General features: G+C 54.8%; 2 pseudogenes; one reads left to right on the top strand and one right to left on the bottom strand.

Moving 5' to 3' along the window:
* The window catches only part of LOC137467764 (zinc finger protein 436-like), a 42,526-nt pseudogene that overhangs the window by 6,107 nt on the left and 16,097 nt on the right, over nucleotides 1-20,322 (top strand).
* LOC137467741 (zinc finger protein 135-like) lies at nucleotides 1,328-18,482 on the bottom strand (annotated as a pseudogene).

Raw genomic sequence — 20,322 nt, 5'->3', positions numbered from 1 at the left:
GTTCCAGGGGTCCTGGTGGACACTGGGAGGGAGTTTGGGGGCGCTGGGTGTGACTGGGAGGGATTGGAGTGAGCTTGGAGGAACTGGAAGGAGATTGGGGATGGAAAAGCAGAGGTTGGGATGAGATTGGTTGTGCTGGGAAGGGACAGGGAGGGGTCTGGGTGAGTCCTGGTGGGGCTGGGAAGGGACTGGGAGAGGGTTTGGGGGTCCTGGGGCTGTAGGGACAACTGGAAGGGGGTGGTGGAATCCTGAGGGGAATGGGAGAGGTTTTGGAGGGTGCTGGGGAGGTTGGGAAGGGATCTTGGGAAGGTTTCAGGAGGTCCTGGGTGGCCTGGGGGTGACTGGGAGGGTACTTGGAGGGGCTTGGGGTGTTTATGAGAGGTTTTGGGGGGCCCTGACCCCTGCAGACCCCCAGAGATGTCGCCGGATGCCGCCTTCAGCAAGAAGCCAATGGGGATGAGGGACTCCGAGTTGGGCTTCATCTTCCTCGCGCTGAGGCTCGGCTTCTACCTGGGCAAGAAGGCCAGGGGGGTCCCGGGGGCCGTGTCCCCCCTCAATCCAGAGCGTGTGTGCTCCTTCCCCGGGGCCCCCAGCCCGGTGTCACCCCCTCTTCTCTGCACACAGAGCTCCTGAGCCGCGAGCAGCCACAGCCCCTCCCTGTGGCCTCCGTCCCAGTGCTGATTTTGGGGGGGTCATGTGTCCCCCCAGCCCTGCTGTCACTCTGCCCCCGGCACGGGGACAACTGACCCAGCCTGGGCACACGGAGGGAATTTATTACCAACCAAACACAGCAGCACAAGCAGAAGGGAAAGAAATCCCTCCAACACCTTCCCCCCACCCAACGGGGATCACCCACAACAGGGCTTATCCACGATGGAGAGACGGGGACAGCCGAGTTTAGATCAGAAGCCCATTTCATTGAGGGTACCAGGTGTTTATACAGGGTTTTACTTGTGTGGTGCTCAGATAGGGCTCGATGTTTGCTAACAATTTCCCATTGGTTACACATTCTTCATGACATCACGGCACCTGGGAACATTATCTTATCACAAAGTCTCACAACAGGTTGCTTGGTCACTTCTTGCCCAGGGAGACTTAAACTGTGTCTGTGTCTCCCACAGTTTCTGCTCAGTCAGGCCTCAGATATCGGCCCCTTTATCAGCTCCATTGTTTTCCTCTCTGTTTTATTCCCCCTTCGGAGGCACCAGGGCTCTGCTCAACGGGGGTCACTGGGGATCATCCAGCCTGGAACCTCCCATGGGGGATGGAGCTGGAGCAGCACACAAAGCCCTCCCCTCACTCTCTTCCCTCACTCCAAGCTCTTCCCTCACTCGAGGCACTCCCAGGGCTTCCCTTACTGGTGCCACCGTTGGTGTCTGGTCAAGTTTGAGCTCTGTGAGAAGCTCTTCCCACACTCCCCACACTCGTAGGGCCTCTCCCCACTGTGGACGCGCCGGTGCATGGTGAGGTGGGAGTTTTGCTTGAAGCCCTTCCCGCAGTCGGGGCAGCGGAAGGGCCTCTCATCTGTGTGAATCCGCTCATGTGTGAGGAGATTGGAGCTGGTGTGAAACCTCTTCCCACACTGGGGACACTCGTAGGGCCTCTCCCCAGTGTGGATGCACTGGTGTGTTCTCAGTTTGGAGCTCCGCCCAAAGCTCTTCCCACATTGCAAGCAGGTGTAGGGCCGTTCCCCAGTGTGGATCACCTGGTGCTGGATCAGGGCCGAGCTTCTTCTGAAGCTCTTCCCACACTCCCCACACTCGTAGGGCCTCTCCCCAGTGTGGATGCGCTGGTGTCTTCTCAGGGCAGAGCTCCACCCAAATATCTTCCCACATTCCAAGCACTCGTACAGCCGTTCCCCGGTGTGGATCACCTGGTGCTGGATCAGGTTGGCGCTCCATCTGAAACCCTGCCCACACTGCCCACACTTGTAGGGCCGTTCCCCAGTGTGGATCCTCTGGTGCTGGATCAGGGTGGAGCTCCGGCTGAAACCCTTCCCACACACCCCACACTCATAGGGCCGTTCCCCAGTGTGGATCCTCTGGTGCTCGATCAGCTTGGAGCTGAAGCTGAAGCCCTGCCCACATTCCAAGCACTTGTGAGGCTTCTCCCTGCCATGAGGCTTCTCCACAAGCTCCGTGCTCCGGCTGGATCTCCAGCCGCCTTCCTGGCTCAGGGGAGCTCTTTCCTCCCTGCAGCTCTCTGGGCTGGGTTTGCAGCCCCTCCTCCTGCAGGATCTCCGGGGCTTTTCCTCCTCCTCCATCCAGCCACGGTACGGGAATGAAAAATCCTGGTTTGGGGAAAAAACAAGAGGAGAGCATTTTGGACTGGAGGTTCCTCCTTGCCACACTTCATCGCAGGAAGTCATTGGGAATCTTGCGTCTGTAAGAACCTCCAAAACACCAAGATTCACCCCAGAAATCCTGCAAACTTCAAGACACAGATCAAAAACCTCCCCAAACATCAAAACTCAGCAAAAACCTCCTCCAAAAGATAAAGATTCAGCTGCCACATAAAACCAAAGCACCAACATTTAGCCCAAGCAAGCTCAGAAACACCAAGATTCACCCCGTGAAAATCCTGGATCCCCCTCCACAGTCACCTGCTGCATGTGGGGGGAGCAGCGCTCCTGGGGCTGGGGGGAGGTTGTAGATACAGGGAGGGGTGGAACCTTGTGCTGCTTCCTGTTTCTGCTCCTCCTCCTCCTGTGACTCTGCTCTTCCTCATACTCCTCTTCCTCCTGCTATTCCTCCTTCTCCTGCACAATCCCACCTTCTCCTGCCACGTCCATCCTTTGACCATTTTGTTCCTCAACCCTGCTTCTCCTTCCTTCTCCTCCTGCCCCCAGGCCCAGCACCCACTGCCGGCTCCCTCTTCCCCCTAAACCCACAGCATCCCAGCGCAGGGGCAGGGATGGAGCTGGGGCAGGTCAGGCTGGGGCAGCGCTGGGCTCTCGGCCGCTTCCGCCCGCACTCGGTCCCCACTGCAGCCGCTCCCGCCAGGACAGCGCGGGGGGGCCCGGCCTTGGCGCTGCCCCACTCCCACCTCCCCAAATTCCCCTCGCGGGGGCGATGGGGCCGAGGGGGGGGCGCAGGTGGGGTCCAGGTGGGGAACGCTGGGAGCTGCGAGTCTGCCTGGCAACTGGTGAGTCATCAGCGCCCTGCGCTCTGATTGGCTGAGCTCTGCCTGAGGGCTGGGGCTGCAGCAAAGAGGGGACACCCTGCTCCAGGGGGGATGTCCCGAAAACGGGGGACCCCCATGAAAGGAACAAGAGGAAAGTGTCTTTACAAACAGATGCTGTGAATCTGCTCCGAGATACGGCCAGGGACCTGTACATAAGGAAGTGACAGGAGAAGCCATCGGTTTCAGGAAATGTTATCAATTGATGACACAGACTGCTGCTCAGCCAAGGTCCTGCTCAATTCATGAACTTCCCGAAGAACAACAAAGACTTGACAGAGCCGTGAATATCGCCTGCTATACAATAGTGGGGTGCATATGAAGGGGGTATGTAGCAGCTGGATTGGGAAGTCTGCACCTCTCAAGTACTTCAGCCAGTGGGGAAAGGGAGAGGGAGATGTGGCCAGGAGAATTGGGATGAAAAGGAGGCTGTGTCCTCCAACAACTGCAGAGATCCCATGGGGAATGTGCCATGGCCTCTCCCATTTCTAGGAATGAAATTACTTTTACAGGACTCCTCTGTCTGCTTTGTGGACAGAAACCTCTGCTGATGTCAATTTTCCCGCACACCCTGGGGCTCATCCGGAATTCCTTCCACCGTCCTGGGCTGCGAGCAGGGAGTGCAGCTGGAGGTGCCTCACCCACTTTGGGTGATCGGCTCCCTTGGCTGGCGGCGGCACCGGGGATCGATTGGGGACCCGGGAGTGACCAGGAGACAGACGAGGGACACATCAGGGGGGTCTGTGAAGAGTCAGCAGGGAGAGAGCACTGAAAATCTCAGCAGTGAGTGCACTGGGATCTTCGGGGAGTGAACATGGCAGGGCACCCAGGGAGGGGAGAAAAGGGAAAGCCAGGCAGGGGTCCTGGCCAAAGGGATGATGATCCCAAAATGTCTCTGAAGGGTCCCTTGGGAGAATGTTGAGGTAGTTTGCACATTCCCCCAGAGGTAATTAAGGACATGGACACCCAGGGGGACAATAAGGGAAGAGGAGAAGGGATTTGGACAACAGGGGATGGATGGTGTTGGTGTGCTGGGAAGGGATCGGGTGAAGGGCAGTGGGCAGCAATGTGGTGAAGGCAAGAAGCAGCAGGAGTAATGTATGAGATAAGGAAAAGGATGGTGGAAAAGAGGAAGAAGAGAAAAATACAGAGGACTGGGATGTATTTCAGCACTGTCCTATACTCAGAATTTGCCAGCTGATCCAGATCCTTTCCATCCTGGGTTTCCCGGAGAGGAAAAGAAGGAGGTCAGGATGTCAGGGGGTTTCTCTGTGGTGGGCAGCGGCAGCACCGGGCGCAGAGGTGTGGGACCAGGAGCACGGGCTGGGGGCCGGTGTGGAGCTGCGGGGCCGGGCCGGGGCTGTGGGGCAGCCGGGGCTCAGCGCCGGGCGCTGCCTGACCCCACCAGCCCCGGGCAGGGCCGGCAGTGGCCCCCGGCCCCCAGGAGCCTGCGGGACGCCCCGGCCGCTGCCCGGCCCCGTGGAGCTGCCGGCCCTGCCCGCCGGGGGGGCCGCCTTTGGACACTGCGGCAGGACAGGGACCGGCTCTGGGATACGGGCTGGGGAGGGGACCCTGAGCACAAGGAGGAAAACAAAGCAACGTCTGGGAAATGCAGATTGTACATGGAAGGATCAGGATTTTCTATTAAGCATTTGCTTTGGGTCGCTGGAGAAAGGAAAGACTTTGCACAAAGCTCAGCAGCTCTCAGAGGATGAGCACCCACAGGCAGTGAGCTCGGCTGCAGGAGTGGCAGAAGAAGGCCCTGGAGCACTTGGGCACAAAGGCACAGCAGCTGAATGCAAGAAGGGATGAGCAAAAGGCCAAGCTGAAGGCAAAGGCCATGGCACAGCTCCTACAGCCCTTCAGGGATCAACCCCAGGGCCCAAGGGGGCCCCGGCACCCAGGGGACGGGGTCGGCCACAAGCACCTGGCAGAGGCATTGCCCTCCTGGCCAGGGGAGAGCCCACCCAAACAGCCCCTGGGAAGGAGTCAGGGCTGTAAACCAAGATGCCATGGGTACGGCTTTTGCCGTTGGCTTTGGCAAGAAGAAGAGCCAGACCCAGGGCAGATATTCAATTCTCTCCCTTGCAATTGATCTTGGGAATTCCTTACCCTGGTAATTCTCCACCCCGTGCAGGGTGGGGATAAGGGATGTACATTTAAAGCAGTCTGTGGCCAGAGTCCTGTCTCTTGTGAAATCTCTGCCACAGGAAGCTGGGCTGGCACAGAGCCTGCCTTGGCACTTTGCTGTTCCCAACATCCAAGCAGGACATCGGGCCCTGCCTAAGGAGGCCAAAGCAGCACCACTGGTGGCCAAGTGGCGTGGCCCATGCCAAGTGTCCCTGAGGCCAGAAACAGCCCCCAGCACAGCTGAGCACGGGGGACCCCTCAGCCTGGGCTCCAGGGCTCTGAAGCCCCGGAGATTTGCACTTCCCGCCTGCAGCAGGAGCATGGGAGGCCCCCACGGAGCCTGCACTGAAGGCAGCGCAGCAGCAGCCAGGGCTCCACAGCGGGGCAAGCCCCTGGGCCTGTCCACACATCCTCTGCTCAAATCCTCTGCCTGGGCACCCTCCTTTGGCAGCTCCAGCCACCGGGGCCAATCCTTGCTGCCACTGCTGCAGCTTCAGTGCTTTCTGGGCCTGCACTGCCACAGCTGCTGGCGAAGACAACGGCACAATTCCACTCTGGGTCTCAGTCACACTCACACACTGCGCTGCCTGGGATTGCACTGATGGAAAATACACCAGGTCATAGACTTGAACATTTCTTACATTTTATTTCTCTACTCAGCCTTGGTTTGCCTTGGCCTCGGGGAAAGAAATAGTAAAGGTTTTTTTAAGGGATGTTCCACCACTCAATGGAGATGAGTTTAACATCTCAACACTCTGGGAATGGCCCAAAAGATTCCCACAAAGATAACGCCCAGCAGCAAACACCAACCAACACCTACCCCAGACACTGCCCCCGGCAGAGCTGGAGACACCTGCTCTGGAAAAGGCTGAGAAGGAAATCCAGCAGTTCCGACCTAAAGAACAGCAGAAGCCAAGAAATCCGGGTCCAACAGGAACCCAAATACTAAAAACTGCACAACTTGAAACTGTAGAACATTAGACCAATGGATTTAGATTGGTTCAGACTGTATCAAGTATGGGAAAAATCCAGTTAAACCCACGTGTCATGGAACGATTTTCTCTGCACACCCGGGCTATGTGGGGATGGAATGATTTCTGTTGCACATCCTGGTGTTATATGTAACAGGTATAATTCGCGCCATTTTCTTGCTTCATATATATATAATGTTAAATAGTTGTTAGGATGTGCCTCTTGGCATTAGAAGCCCCCCCCCCCCTTCTCCGGCAAATCTAAGTGTGTGTTGAAACCATTTACAAGCAAGGAGATGTGGCTCGCAGGAGATGGGCCTTATCTGAAGCGATATGGAGACACCCAGGCGCTGATCATCGCGCGAACGACCCGAGATGGACATCAGGATCATCCCCCCGGGCCGATACATGTAAATACTCTGTTCCTGTAAATTTCATCAAGAGCTTCCACTACACCAGACTTTGAATTTCTCTACATTGTCGCCGAGAAAGAAATCTCATCAACTTATGGGACTTTAAATGAAACAAAAGACTGAATGCCGAAGTCCTGGCCTCAGGCAAAATTTTCCCTATAAAAAATCGCTTGTACCAGGATGGTGGTGTGGGGGCATAGAGTGAAACCTCTGCTGAGGCTGATTTCTGTGTCTTGCACCCAGCGCCGATCCCGGGCTGGGCACTGTCCTTTTCCCTGTGGCTGGCTAAGTTAGATCTCTATTGCTAAAATAAATTATTTTTATTTTTTTAATTTGGCTGGATCATTTTTCACTTATAGCACTGGCCAGAATCAAGGAATGCCTTGACTCTAACACTAAATATATTAGTGGAGTTTTTCTTTTTCCTGCACTTTCAGTGCAAAGTTTATAGCAGTAGAGTATTTTTTGTAATAATCCTACTTCTATATTGCCAATTAGGTTTTGGTCAGGGATGAGAGAATGAGTTTTTACTCCGAGGAGAAGTAGAAAAAACTTAATTGCCTTGGAATTTTTTTGTGGATGTTTGTGCATGGCTCTTAGTGGTGGCAAAGTTTTGGTCTGGGTTTTTCGACGTTCACCTTTAGGCTGCAATTTGGAAAACCAGAAGAGATTTAAAGGTGACCCTTTCACTCATAAACAGTAAATAGATGATTTGAAAGAAAAAATTAAAAAAGCAGCAGGTTCTGAGGGGGCACAGGAGAGGCCGCTGGAGGCTGCTCTGCAAGAGAAGCTGCATTCCAGGCAGCCAGCAGAGGAGCTTTAGAAATGCAAATTAACACTGCTGGGGCAAAGTGGGGACAATGGACCTGGCTCTTCTTGCCTGGGGCAGGAATTGGGCTGATTCCCTCTGCCCCTCACCCCAAGCTCTGCCCGCCTGCACAGATGGAATCTGCACAGCTGAAGGCAGAGCCCATGGTGAGGATCTCTGACTCTGCAACAGAAATGGGTGAAGCTGCAAAGGGAAACAGCAAATGGAGAATGTTGTGAAAACTTCACTAAAATAAGGGGGGATCATCCCTGTGCCCAGGCGGATCGGGAAGTCTGAACCTTCCAAGTCCCTCAGCCAGTGGGCAAAGGCAGAGGGAGATGCGGCCGGGAAAATAAGCATCCAAAGGAGGCTGCGTGCTACAACAAGGGCAGAGAGCGCATGGCAAATGCCCCACGGCCTCTCCCTCTGCTCAGCAATCGAGTCACTTTGACAGGACTCCTCGGTCTCCTCTGGCCACAGAAACCTCCGGCGACGGGAATTTCCCCGCACGGGCCCGGCCACGGGGCAGCCACCTCTGTCCCAGCCACAGCAACCGGGACGAGCCAGCGCTGCTCCGGCAGCGGCTCCTGCCCAGGCAGCGGCGGGAAGGAGACCGCGGGCAGCCGCTCCCGCAGCGCCCTCAGCCCAGGGCCGGCACGGGCCGGACACGGCACCGCCAAGCCGCCGGAGCCCCCTGCCGCCCCCTCCGCCCGCAGCGAGCCCCGAGCCCCCGCAGAACCCGGCGCGGCTCCCACCTGCGCCGGGGCCGCCTCCGAGCTCCGCCAATGCCGCCTCCCCGCGCTCCGGCCGCTGCCGCCGCTCCCGGGCCCGCACAGACGCTCCGCCAATGGCGCCGCTGCCGAGCCAGGGCCGCCCTCAGGCCGCCAGCGGGGCCGTGCTTCGCCCCGCTCTCACCAATCAGCGCGCCAGAACCGCGACTGACGGCAGCAGCGGCCAATGGCAGCGAGGGGCGGGCTCTGCACACGGCACAGCCTCGCCCCGCGCTCTCAGGGCCCCCCGGGCTGTGGGAGGGCAAAGCCGGAGATGAGGAACAGCCCTGGAACGGGCCCGGGCCCGGGCCGGCATCGATCTGCAGCACCAACAAACTGCTCCGCACCTCCCGACACGGCTTTTCCGGCCCCGCGCCTTCGCCTTCGCTGGCTCCGGCTCTGCGGGAAGCCCAGCAGCCTCCCTTCTCCTGCCCCCTAATTCGGAGCATCAGCGCATCGCTTTGATTTCCCCCAAAAAGGGAAAACCGCCCCAGAGCCCTGTGGGGGAGTGGGGGAGGGGAGAGATTTCTGGCACAAAACTCCAAAAGCTCCGAGCAGGACAATGAGAAGTCAGTGAAGAGCCTTGAATGCAGCTTTCCCCACGCCTCCCTCCTTCCAGCTACACCTCTTCCTCGTCCTTCATCGCTGCCCTGCCCTTCCCTCCCTCCTCCTCCTTTAACAGGAGCAGCGACACCCTCGGTGCCCCGTTCCCGCAGCCCTGGCAGCCCGCGGAAGTAGCGGGTATGGAGCCGGGACAGGTCGGGATAAGCTGGGATCAAACTGGGAGAGACTGGAATCCTGCAGGGAGTGAGAGAAAGTTACCAGGCTCATACTGTAACGAACTGGGCTCGTACTGGGAGAAGCCACTGCCGGCCCCGGGACCACCCAAAAACACCTCCCGGGGACCCCCCGATGTCCCCCGAGGGCCAGCTGCGGCTCGGCTTTGGAGCCCTGCCAGCTCCAAACATCCCCCCCAAAAAACCCCAACCCAGGCACCCCCCGGGATATTTGGGCCGAGCTTCCCCTCCCGGGCACCTGCGGGATGGGGGGCAATGCTCCTGGGGCTGCGGCGACTTCTGGCAGCGCCAGGGCCCCGCGATTCCTTCTCTCCTCTCCTCCGGCCGCTCCCGGCTGCCGCTGCGCCTCTTCCTCCCTCCCTCCTCCTCCTCCCCTGTTCCCGAAGGCCGAACCGTGAGGGGAAAGGGGCGGGGAAAGGGCGGGAACCGTGAGGGGAAAGGGGCGGGGAAAGGGCGGGAACTGTGAGGGGAAAGGGGCGGGGAAAGGGCGGGAACCGTGAGGGGAAAGGGGCGGGGCCAGGCCAAGGGCGGGAACTGTGAGGGGAAAGGGGCGGGGCCAGGCCAAGGGCGGGAACTGTGAGGGGACACTCTGTGAGGCGGCGCTCTGCAGACAGAACTGCCACGGACTGAAAATGAACGGCAAAGAAATCAGTAAGTCTGAAAGTTTTATTTGCTATCAAATACATCCCAGCCACCCATCCCCACACAGTCCCCATGTCACCGCTCCAAACTGGGATCCCACTTCTCCTAATCTCCTCCCAACCCCATCTCACTCTGGAGGTTGTGGAATCGAGTGAGTTTTGGGTGGGATTGAGATTTTTGAGGTGGGAACAAGCAAATTGAGGTGGGATTGAGCCTTTATGGGTTAAAATTCAGTGGTTTTCAGTGGCATGTGAGTGGTTTTGAGGGGAAAGATCGATGCCTCTTGGCTTTTGGAGTGCAGTTAAATTGAGAAGAGAAAAAAATTAAGGTCAATAGGAAAGGAGAAGCAGCCGGGTGTGTTCCCAATGTGGATCACAGGGAATGTGGGTCACCAGGGCTGTGCCCAATGTGGGTCCTCCAGTGGGGGATGGAGTTTAGCTCTTCTCACATTGGGGCACTCGCAGCGCTTCCATTACCGGTGGCTCTGTTGGTGTTTGGTCAAGGTAGAGCTGCTGGGGAAGCTCTTCCCACGCTGGGGACACTCGTAGGGCCCCTCCCCGGTGTGGATGCGCTGGTGTCTGATGAGGTGGGACTTCTGCCTGAATCCCTTCCCGCAGTCAGGGCAGCAGAAGGGCCTCTCCTCTGTGTGAACCAGATAGTGCGTGAGGAGATGGGAGCTGGTCTGAAACCTCTTCCCACACTTGGAACACTCGTAGGGCCTCTCCCCAGTGTGGATCCTCTGGTGCACGTTCAGGGTGGAGCTCTGGCTGAAGCTCTTCCCACACTCCCCACACTCGTAGGGCCTCTCCCCAGTGTGGATCCTCTGGTGCTTGATCAGGCTGGAGCTCTGTCTGAAGCTCTTCCCACACTCCCCACACTCATAGGGCCTCTCCCTAGTGTGGATCCTCTGGTGCTTCATCAGGTGGGAGCTCCGCCTGAAGCTCTTCCCACACTCCCTACACTCGTAGGGCCTCTCCCCACTGTGGATCCTCTGGTGCCTGATCAGGTGTGAGCTCCTCCTGAAGTTCTTCCCACACTCTGAGCACGTGTGGGGCTTCTCCCCATCATGGAGCTGCTCATGGACCACCAGCTCCGAGCTCTGGCTCGATGTCCGGCTGCCTCCCTGGCCCAGGGTGGGTCTTTCCTCCTCAGATCCCCGCAATCTGCGTTTGCAGCCTGTCCTCGTGCGGCATCTCCAGGGCTTTTCCTTCCCGCTGGGTTCCTGCGTCGTGGAGCCGCTCAAATCAGCCTCTTCCACGAGGTTCTGCTGCAGGGATTTGTCCTCCCTGCTCTCCATCCTCAGCTCCTGCTCTGGGGGAGCAAGGACAAGGACAGGATCTTCCTCTTCCTTGCCGCCTCCCAGGGGCTGGGAATGGGAAATCCTGGTCTGGGGAAAACAAGGGATGAGCACCTTGAGTCTGAAGGTCCCTCTGCCCGAGTCCATCTCTAGAAGTCCCTGGCCACCTGGGCTCCATAAAAACCTCCCAAACACCAAGATTCAGCCCTGAAAAAGCCTCCCAGGAGTTCCCCATCCCTGCTCCCTCCCCTTTGCTGTTTGGGGCTCCCCCCTGTCCCAGCTGCTGGGGGTCACGCTTGGATTGGGGGTCCCCCTTCTCCTCGCTGCCTGCCCTCCCCAGGCTGTTGGGAGTCCCAGCAATCCCAAAAGCTCCCCCCTCTTGGCTCTCCCCATTTAGGGCTGCCGGGGCTTTTTGGACTCCCGGGCTCCCTTCTCCCCTTCCTCTCTGCTTGGGGCTGCAGGGGCTCCAAGGAGTCCCCCCTGCCCCTCTCCAGGCTCTTGAGGGTCCCGCCGATGGCGGCGCTCCCCCCTCGCTGGGCTCCCCACTTTGGGCTCCTGGGGGACACAGGGCTCTGCTCCTCCAGGCTGCCTCTGCCGGCAGCCGCCACCGGGACCCCCAGTGTCCCCCCAAGGGGCCTTTTCCGCTCGGCTTTGCAGTTCTTCATTCTCCAAACATCCCCCCAAAACAACCCGACCCAGGCACCCCCCAGGATATCTGGGCCGAGCTCCCCCTCCCCGCTCACCTGCGGGATGATCCCACAGCTGGGGGCTACGAATTCAGGGAGGGCTCGACCGCGTGTTTCCTCCTGCTGTCCTTGATCCGCCTTTGTCCCTCCTCTTCCTCTTCCTCCCGCCCCTCCTCTTCCTTCCCCCCTTTTCTTCCTCCCTAAGCCCCCCTCCTTCTCCTCCTTCATCCCTGCCCTTCCCTCCCTCCTCTTCTCCCCCACTCCTCCTCTTCCCTAACCCCGCCTGATTCTCCTCTTCCTTCCCCCCTTCTCCTTCTCCCTAACCCCCCCTCGCCTTCTCCTCCTTCATCTCTCCTCTTCCATCGCACCTCCTCCTCCTGTGTGCTATCCTCTCCTCCCTGTCCTCCTTCATCCCTCCCCTTCCATCCCTCCTCCTCCTCCTCTTCCCCCTCCCTTTTCCCATCTCCTTCTCCTGTTTCCAGCCCTACTCGCTCTCCTTCTTCACCCCTCCTCTTCCATGCGATCCCAGTTTGTACTGGGATTTGTATGCTCCGTGTCTGTAGGATCCCATTCCATATCATCCCAGTCCTGTTTATCCCAGTCTCTATGGTCCTGATCCATGTGGTCCCAGTCTGTGCAGTCCCACTCTGTGCAGTCCCAGTCTGTAGGATCCCAGTCCATGTTATCCCAGTCTGGGTGGTCCCACTCCATAGGATCGCATTCCACAGGGTCCCAGTCCATGTTTTATCCCAGTCCATAGGATCCCAGTTCCATATAATCCCAGTCCAGTTTATCCCAGTCCATAGGATTCAGGTCCATAGGATCCCAGTCCGGGCTATCCCAGTCCAGATTATCCCAGTTCATAGGATCCCAGTCTGGGCTATCCCAGTCCAGTTTATCCCAGTCCATAGGGTCACAGGCCCTATTCGATCCCATTCCCTGTTTTATCCCAGTTCCATATAGTCCCAGTCCAGTTTATCCCAGTCCATAGGATCCCAGTTCCATATAATCCCAGTCCAGGTTATCCCAGTCCATAGGATTCAGGTCCATAGGATCCCAGTCTGGGCTATCCCAGTCCAGTTTATCCCAGTCCATAGGGTCCCAGGCCCTATTCGATCCCATTCCCTGTTTTATCCCAGTTCCATATAATCCCACTCCAGTTTATCCCAGTCCATAGGATTCCAGTCCATATTTGATCCCATTCCCTGTTTTATCCCAGTTCCATATAATCCCAGTCCAGTTTATCCCAGTCCAGTTTATCCCATTCCATAGGATCCCCGTCCCTATTTGATCCCATTCCCTGTTTTATCCCAGTTCCATATAATCTCTCCAGTCTCTCAGGCATCATGGGGAACTGGGATAACTGGGGAGCACGGGATAATGGGGAAACTGGGAAAATGGGGGAGAAACTGGGGTAACTGGGAGAGTGGGATAATGGGGAACTGGGATAATGGGGGAGAAACTGGGATAACTGGGAGAGTGGGATAATGGGGAACTGGGATAATTGGGGGAACTGGGATAACTGGGATAATGGGGAACTGGGATAATGGGGGGAACTGAGATAATGGGGAACTGGGATAATAGGGGGAAGTGGGATAACTGGGGAACTGGGACAATGGGGAATTGGGATAATGGGGGGAACTGGGATAATGGGGAACTGGGATAATGGGAGTACTGGAATAATGGGGGGAACTGGGATAATGGGGAACTGGGATAATGGGGAATTGGGATAATGGGGGGAACTGGGATAATGGGGGAGAAACTGGGATAACTGGGAGAGTGGGATAATGGGGAACTGGGATAATTGGGGGAACTGGGATAACTGGGATAATGGGGAACTGGGATAATGGGGGGAACTGGGATAATGGGGAACTGGGATAATGGGGGGAACTGGGATAATGGGGAACTGGGATAATGGGGAATTGGGATAATGGGGGGAACTGGGATAATGGGGAACTGGGATAATGGGAGTACTGGGATAAATGGGAGAGTGGGTTAGGGGAACTGGGATAACCGGGATAATGGGGATCTGGGATAATGGGAGTACTGGGATAACTGGGAGAGAGGGATAATGTGGGACTGGGATAACTGGGATAACTGGGATAATGGGAGTACTGGGATAACTGGGAGAGAGGGATAATGTGGGACTGGGATAACTGGGATAACTGGGATAATGAGAGTACTGGGATAACTGGGAGAGTGGGATAATGGGGAACTGGGATAATGGGAGTACTGGGATAACTGGGAGAGAGGGATAATGGGGAACTGGGATAAGGGGGAACTGGGATGATGGGAGTACTGGGATAATGGGAATTTGGGGATAATGGGAAAATTGGGAATATCAGAATAATGGGAATTCTGGCATAACAGGAATACCGTTGGGAATTTTGGGATAGTGGGGACACAAACCAGGGTAACTGGGATCACGGGGATAATGGGAAAATTGGGAATGTTGGAATACCGGGAATTCCGGGATAATGGGAATTTTGGGATAACAGTGAGAAAAACTGGGATAACAGGAATTCCGGGATAATGGGAATTTTTGGATAACATAAATTCCGGGATAATGGGAATTTTGGGATAAGGGGAATTTTGGGATAACAGTGACAAAAACTGGGATAACATAAATTCCAGGATAATGGGAATTTTGGGATAAGGGGAATTTTGTGATAGCAGTGACAAAAAGTGGGATAACAGAAATTCCAGGATAATGGGAATTTTGGGATAACAGAAATTCCAGGATAATGGGAATTTTGGGACAATGGGTATTTTGGGATAACAGTGACAAAAAGTGGGATAACAGGAATTCCAGGATAATGTGAATTTTGGGATAACAGGAATTCCGGGATAACAGAAATTCCAGGATAATGGGAATTTTGGGACAATGGGTATTTTGGGATAACAGTGACAAAAAGTGGGATAACAGGAATTCCAGGATAATGTGAATTTTGGGATAACAGGAATTCCAGGATAACATAAATTCCGGGATAATGGGAAATTTGGGATAACAGTGACAAAAACTGGGATAACATAAATTCCAGGATAATGGGAATTTTGGGATAATGGGAATTTTGGGATAACAGAAATTCCAGGATAATGGGAATTTTGGGATAATGGGTATTTTGGGATAACAGTGACAAAAACTGGGATAACATAAACTCCAGGATAATGGGAATTTTGGGATAAGGGGAATTTTGGGATAACAGTGACAAAAACTGGGATAACAGGAATTCCAGGATAATGTGAATTTTGGGATAACAGGAATTCCGGGATAACATAAATTCCAGGATAACGGGAAATTTGGGATAACGGGAATTCCGGGATAACAGAAATTCTGGGATAACAGAAATTTCAGGATAATGGGGATTTTGGGATAATGGGAAATTTGGGATATCATAAATTCCAGGATAATGAAAAATTTGGGATAACATAAATTCCAGGATAATGGAAAATTTGGGATAACAGGAATTCCAGGATAACAGAAATTCTGGGATAACGGGAATTCCGAGATAGCGCTGCCCAATGCCCATCCCGTTTCGGGAATGATTTGGGAATGTGGTTTTTTTGTGGAATTATGGGGCGAGGCTTGTCCCGGTGCTGGGGGGGGGGGGGGGGGGGGGAATTTGGGGGGAATTTTGGGAGGAATGGGGGAGTTTTGGTGGAATTTTAGGGGATTTTGGGGAATTTTGGTGGAATTTTAGGGGATTTGAGGGCATTTTGGGGAATTTGGGGGGAATTTTAGGGGATTTTGGGGGGATTTTAGGGGTTTTGGAGGACATTTTGGGGACATTTTGGGGGATTTGAGGGGAATTTTAGGGGATTTGGGGGAAATTTGGGAGGATTGGGGGAATTTTAGGAAATTTGGGGGATTTTGGGGGAATTTTAGGGGATTTTAGGGGATTTGGGGGCATTTTGGAGGATTTGGGGGAATTTTGGGGGATATTTTAGGGGATTTGGGGGGAATTTTGGGAGGATTGGGGGAATTTTGGGGGAAATTTTAGGGGATTTTGGGGGAATTTTAGGGGATTTTGGGGGGTTTTGGGGGTCCTTGGGGGTCTTGGAAGGTCTGGGAGGGTTTTGGGGGTCTTCGGGGACTTTAGGGAGGTCCTGGAGGTCTTGAGGTGTCCGGGGGGGTTTGGGGGAATTTTAGGGGAGTTTAGGGGGGGTCCTGGGGGGATTTTGGAGTCTCGGATAATTTTCAGGGGGTCTTGAATGGATTTTGGTGGCCTCAGGGAATTTTTGGGGATCTCAGGAGGATTTTTGGGGGTCTCAGGGGGGTCTCAATGGATTTTGGGATTCGCAGAGAATTTTGGGGAGGGGTCTCATTGAATTTTGGGGGTCTTGGGGGGTCCCAGGTGGGATTTTGTGGGTCTCAGGGTGGGGCTCTCCATGAATTTTGGGGTCTCAGAGAATTTTGGGGACATCGGGGTGGGGGTCTTGATGGATTTTGGGGTCTCAGAGAATTTTGGGGTGGTCTTAGGAGGGATTTTGGGGGGTTGCGGGGGAGGATTTTGGGGATCTTGGGGGTCTCTCAATGGATTTTGGGGTCTCAGAGAATTTTGGGGGGTCTCAGGAGGGATTTTGGGGTCTTGGAGGGGCTCTTTGGGGGTGCTCAGGATGGATTTTGGGGGTCTCAGGGCGGGGCTCTCAATGGATTTTGGGGTCTCAGAGAATTTTGGGGACCTCGGGGTGGGGGTCTTGATGGATTTTGGGGTCTCAGAGAATTTTGGGGTGGTCTTAGGAGGGATTTTGGGGGGCTGCGGGGGAGGATTTTGGGGATCTTTGGGGGTCTCTCAATGGATTTTGGGGTCTCAGAGAATTTTGGGGGGTCTCGGGGGGGTTTTGGGGATCTCAGGGTGGGGCTCTCCATGGATTTTAGGGTCTCAGAGAATTTTGGCGTGGTCTTAGGAGGGATTTTGTGGGTTGCGGGGGAGGATTTTGGGGATCTTTGGGGGTCTCTCAATGGATTTTGGGGTCTCAGAGAATTTTGGGGGGGTCTCAGGAGGGATTTTGGGGGTCTTGGGAGGGTCCTGAATGCATTTTGGGGGTCTCAGGGTGGGGCTCTCCATGAATTTTGGGGTCTCAGAGAATTTTGGGGGGTTTTGGGGGGGATTTTGTGGGTCTTGGACGGGCTCTCAATGGATTTTGGGGTCTCAGAGAATTTTGGGCGGTCTCAGGAGGGATTTTGGGGGTGTCAGTGAATTTTGGGGGGTCTCGAGCGATTTTGGGGATCTCAGTGTGGGGTCTCGATGGATTTTGCGGTTTCAGAGAATTTTAGGGCCTTCTTGGGGGGATTTTGGGGGTCTCAGGGTGGTCTGGAATGGATTTTGGGGGGTTTTGGGGGGGATTTTGGGGGTCTCGGGGGGGTTCTCATTGAATTTTGGGAGCTCCCAGCTCCCCTAAACCAACTCGGGGGGTCTCTACCCCCCAAAAATCTCAACCCCCCCCCCAAAAAATCTCTTCCAGGCCCCCCCTGAGCTCGTTCTGGGACCCCTCCCCAATTTTGGGGACCCCCCCCATGGTGGCCGAGCTGGACAACGTGGAGGTCGCCCCTCCCCCCAACAACAACAACGGCCCCTGGGACCCCCCCCGGAGCCCCGAGCCTGGGGGGACCCCAAAATCTTCGAGTGCTCCTGGATCAAGACCTTGGTTGGTGGGTGGAAAAAAAAAAAAAAAAATCCAAATATTCCCCAAAGATTCACAGATTTCCCCCCCAAAAAAACCCAAAAAAACAAAATATTCCCCAAAAAATTTGCAGATTCCCCCCAAAAAAATCAAAATATCCCCCAAAAAATTCGCAGATTCCTCCCCCCAAAAATAACCCCAAAAAATCCAAATATTCCCCAAAAAATTCCCAGATTTCCTCCCCCCACCAAAAAAAAAAAAAAACAAAGCCCAAAAAATGCTGGATCACCCCCAAAAAATCCGAATATTCCCCCCAAAATTCGCAGATTCCCCCCCCAAAAAACCCAAAATATCAAAATATTCCCCAAAAAATTTGCAATTTCCACCCTTAGAAAATAAAAAAAAAACAAAAAACCCCAAAACAAACTTCTCAAATCCCCCAAAAAACCCCAAAAACCTCAAAAAAAAAACCCTAAAAAAACTCCTCAACCACCCAAAAACCCCTAAAAAACCCCAAAAATCTTCTCAACTCTCCCCAGAAAACCCTAAAACCCCCCAAAAAGCCCCCAAAATTTGGGGTGACCTCGATGTCCCCCAGACGAGCAGGACATGGTGAAGGAGAAGACCTTTACCAAGTGGGTGAACGTCCACCAGAAGGCTCCTGAGTCCCATGGGGGTCTCAGGGTGGATTTGGGGTGACCTCGATGTCCCCTGGACGAGCAGGACATGGTGAAGGAGAAGACCTTCACCAAGTGGGTGAACGTTCACCTGGAGGCTCCTGAGTCCCATGGGGGTCTCAGGGTGGATTTGGGGTCTCAAGGTGGTTCTGGGGTGGAATTTGGGGTGGATTTGTGGTGACCTCTATGTCCCTTCAGAGGAGCGGGACGCGGTGCAGAAGAAGACCTTCACCAAGTGGGTGAACTCCCACCCGGCACGCGCCGCCTGCCGCGTCGGGGACCTCTACTTGGACCTGTGCGATGGCTTTGTGCTCACGCAGCTGCTTGAGGTGCTCTTGGGGGAGACCATGGTGAGGAGACCCACACGGCGTCTTCATCGCCATCATTGCCATCATCATCATCGTTCTCATCTGCTGTCATTATTGCCATGAGTGGTGCATCATCATCATCATCATTCTCTGTCACCTTCATCGTCATTGTCATCATCGTCATCATCATTCTCATCTGCTGTCATCATTGCCATGAGTGGGGCATCATCATCATCATCATTCTGGTGGCTGCTGCGCTGTTGTTGGAAGGGTCGATGCCCCCAGGTGTTTGTGAACGCTGCAGGCAGCAGAGATCTCCTGTCTGGGCTGGCTTTCACTGCCAGGGCCTAAAGCGCTGCTTCTTTCTTCTCTGCTGTTTTGTCTCCAGGGCTTTCGGAACCGTTTCTAAAGGACTCGACAGGGCCACTGGAGGAGAGGTCAGTGTCAACACGCCCAGCACGTCTGGCAGCTCTCCAGGGCTCTCCCCTCTGCTGGGAGCTGTGGCTGCAGCTTTGGGGGCCAGCAGAGCTTTCCTGCACAGGCTGCTCCTCTGCAGGCAGAGCCGTGTCAGCCTGCAGAGCACAGCTGGGACAGACTTGGTCCTTCTGAAGTGCCCAAAGGAATGCAAGCAGGGCAATGGATGTGTGTGTTTTCTTTGTTGTGCCATCCCAACCAGAGCAGTTGCATCTGAAATCATGACCCAATTCCATAGAACTGCTTAAGGGTTCCCGGCTGTTTTGCTCTGTTTGCACAGAACCAGAATTACCTCCTGCTTGCAAAGTGTGTTTGATTAATAATGAATGTTGAGGCCATTTGAGAAGACTGTAGGTGCAGAGAATGTGGTTAGAGCTTGGAGGCTGACAGCTGAGGGGCCATTTCTGCAGGGCTTGCAAGGCCAAATGTCTCTGGCCATGTGTCCTGTAAGCAGCCCCCAGCGAGCAGAGCAATGGGCTGTGGGAATGGCACTTGCTGAGCTCTGGTGTCCCATCCCAAGGCAGTTTGGCACAGCCGGGCTCCGTCGCTCCAAAAAGACTCGCTCCGTGTTTGCTGCGGCCTCCTGCCACAGACTCCTCCAGTTAAAGATCTGCAATGTCCCTTCAGGTGGCCATAAAGAAAATGAGTCTGAGAGGGCAGAACAGGGAACGAGCTGTGAATGAGCTCCTGCTCCTGAAGGACAAGAAGAACCCCAACATTGTCAGCTTTTTGGACAGGTGAGTGCTTCAGGCCTTATCCCGTGCCCGGGCCCTGCCTTAACCTTTCCTGCCATCCGTAGTCTGTAGCCTGATTTGAAAATGCCTGACCCAGCCTTACCTTCCCAAAACAACAGCCTGGCAGTTCGCTCCCTTCGTTTGCTTTTGTTCCTTTGGTTTGGTTTTCCCTTCAAGTTGACCCTGTTTTCTGTGTCTTACAACAAGTGCTGGTAAACCACAGCAGAAATTATTTCCCTTGGCTTCTTCTTCCCAGCCCTTTTCCATTGCTGCAGATGCCAGGAAGACCAGGTTCTTGTTCCCAGAAATGCCTCGTTTGCCCATTTGTCACTGGCCCTGCCTGTTTCTGAAGGGACTTTCTGAAAGGTTTTCTGACCCCTTTTGTCCCAAGAGCTGCCCGGCCTCCTCCCCTGGATAACTCTGGGAGCTGTGTTGCCTTGTTCTGCAGGGAAGGGTGGAACTGATGAGTTCAGAAGCTGAACCAGCTGGGGGCCAGTGTTGTGGTTCCACATTGATCTGGGCCTTTGCTAAACTGCATTTTTCACCTGCTTGACATCTCAGCCCTCTCCTTTCTCACAGGGGTCTCCTCCTTTAGACTGTGCAGATCCCAAGGGCTGTGCAGCCTGGCAGGAATGTCTCTCCATCGCATTCTGTCCTCATTGACAAGTGACCTGGCAACAAAACTCCACTCCAGGCTTTTCCATGGGGGAACTGAGCACTGCACATTGGTCTCCATGCCATTGTTTTCCTCTTCCAGCTTTCTTGTCGACGGAGATCTCTAGCTGGTGATGGAATACATGGATGGAGGAA

The sequence above is a fragment of the Anomalospiza imberbis genome, unplaced genomic scaffold (genome assembly GCF_031753505.1).
Source record: "Anomalospiza imberbis isolate Cuckoo-Finch-1a 21T00152 unplaced genomic scaffold, ASM3175350v1 scaffold_78, whole genome shotgun sequence".
Lineage (NCBI taxonomy): Eukaryota > Metazoa > Chordata > Aves > Passeriformes > Viduidae > Anomalospiza > Anomalospiza imberbis.
This window is presented reverse-complemented; position numbering and strand designations above follow the sequence as displayed.